The sequence below is a fragment of the Euprymna scolopes genome, chromosome 34 (assembly GCF_053919585.1).
Source record: "Euprymna scolopes isolate OS-2025 chromosome 34, ASM5391958v1, whole genome shotgun sequence".
In the NCBI taxonomy this organism is placed as follows: domain Eukaryota; kingdom Metazoa; phylum Mollusca; class Cephalopoda; order Sepiida; family Sepiolidae; genus Euprymna; species Euprymna scolopes.
The window spans coordinates 29444225-29446853 of NC_136515.1; positions in this window are offsets into that span (position 1 = coordinate 29444225).

Sequence of the window (2629 nt, forward strand, 5' to 3'; positions counted from 1 at the left end):
TTCCTTGACTGTACTGACGTGCAGAAATTTAAATGTAATGTGAACCAACATCTTGCTCATCTTCCCTAAACATGGTCCCAACCCCTTATGTCCAAGTGGTGATATGTCTTGTTTGGGGTGAACAACGTGAGTAAAAAAAGCAATTTGCTCTTCCTCACCAACCCCTGATACACCTTGTCATCTATCAAGAATATTGACGCCCAAGTATTAGCCAGAATCTTCACATGCATGTCCTCCTACAAATATATTACAGGTAAGCTCCCTCGTTTTTGACCGAGAAAATATTGGGGCTCTCTTTCTCTCATATCTCAATGCTTTTTTTATTCAACCACCAAAGACATGGGAGTGGGCAACAAAAACCCTTCATGGAGCTCATCAGTTCTGCCATTATCATAATTTCCCCTTCACTGTGTACAAATTGGTTTTTAGTTCAGACCCCCCTTTGAGGAACGCTGTCTTCTGAGAGAACAGTTTTTCTCAAGTGATCAGTTTTTTTTTCTCCACAACATCAGCATCATCGTAAAGAGCAAGCAGCAAAGAAATGGCAGCTGCTACCTCAAATTGGTTTTGCCTTCACCAGGGCCACTCTGCTGCATTTTGTAGGGTAGCCGTTGGGATTTCTCTGGTTTTTTTCCTCTCGGCTCTGAGTGCCACTATAATTAAGCTATTTTTTAAATTGACATGAACACTAGGATACTTCCATTAAAAGTCAAATATGAACAGGTAAAATCATAGAGGAATAAAAGGCGAATCAAATGAGATATAGGTTGTTTAAACAGTTACATTCAATTTAGCTTGAATTTGATGAGTCTTAATTAAAAGGAAGATAAATAAAAACTTGGCCAGATATAGGTTACTGTGGAAAGTCAATTTCTTAAAGCCGCCCAACACAGCTCAGTATATAAAACAGGCATCAAACCGATCATCATCATCATCATCATCATGGATCTCTCTTACAGTTTTGATTTCAATAAATAGATTAATAGTAAATAAAAAAAATAATATGCAAGTCACACTGAGGCGAGAAACACAAACACTTAAGCAAACTCACTTGAGAAAGAATAACAAAAGTTTATTATGCATATATCCTTCTATGTCCATTTTCTGTGAAGCATTTGGTAGAATTTTTAAATATTGTTAATTCAAATGATAATAAATAGATTTTATTTCAAACATTTTTCTAGATTTCAATTGTTGCGTTTATATTTTTAGCCAATCTAAATGTCATATTTTCTAGTGTAGCAAATACGTTGCTTTAGCTGAAGGTGCGACCACATTATGGTGAGTTTACAAAACAAACATTACAGGAATCTTCTTTTCTTTTTTTTTTCTTTTTTTTCCAATATCTTAGTAACAGTGTAGCAACGCCATTTTGTTAGTTGAAATTTAACTTTAAGAAATCTTAATAAAGTCCGCTCGGCACTATTTCAAAACAATGTATTGCATAAATAAGTTTTATTTAGCTAGTTTTTAGCGGAGGAGATGCATAGATTACACCAATTTAAATCAAACGCGAAATGCTGAAGTGATTTTTTTTTTAAATAATTGATGTGACTTACTGACTCATGTGCAGAGTTTCATAAGCTTCACTACATGATTGAAAACAAATTCCACTATGTATCACGGTCTTTCAGCTGTCAGGAGCAGCATGCAACTTCTCAACCTTTATCTGGTCAGTAGTCGTCCTCTTGATCTTTTTAGAAGGAAATCTTCTTGATATCACCTCTTTACATAGTTGGGGTCTGGTAGCCAGAAAATATGTCTAAACGACAGTAATCTCATTTTTTTAATAATAGTGAAGCTTTGTTGATATTAAGCCTTTCTTTTTTTTATGTATGAGTTAAGTAAACAATTTATAGGTTTTAGAAACCTGGAGTTTTAAAATGTTAATTTTTATTAACTATCCTTGGAGTTACACTTTGACCTAGACTAAAAAATTCAGATATTAAAAAAAAAGTCTATAATAAATAAATTGATAAATACTCATCTCAATTATGAATTCTAATTAAATAATATATATACTATTCGGTACGAACCCGACCATGGAAGATCAGATAATAAATAAACATGGATTTATAAGACCAAAAAATTCAACCTTGATCGCCCCTTCGGGGCCCGTGGCACAGTGGATAGAGATGTTGAATCTCGACGGTTCCAGGTGAGAATTGTCTGAAGATAGCGGTTTCAATCCTACCCAAAGCCGGCCAGAGGCTTACTTGGCCAAAAACGTGGTGAGATAACAACTAATTGCATCCATAGATGGCAGTAATTGCTGAGAAGCTGAGAATGCAATTAGGAGATTCAGAGTTCCTATCCCGTCGCGGTTACCACCTGACGAAGGCCAGAGGAATAGTTGGCCGAAATGTTGTGAAACAACAACTAAGATGAGAATAATAGTCCAATTTCCATCCCATAAAGACCACGTGCTCCATTGTCTAGAGTGTTTTATGTCTTACGATGGAAAGTATAAACACTTCCCCAAATTTAAAACTCTGTTGTCGTTGAATCAACAGGTTTATTAAAAATGAAAAAGTTAAAAACTGAAAACAGAAATAAAGAATAAAACAGAATTAGCGTGAAGCTTGATGTAGAAGCAGAAAATGCTTAAAAATACGTTGAAATTGAATAA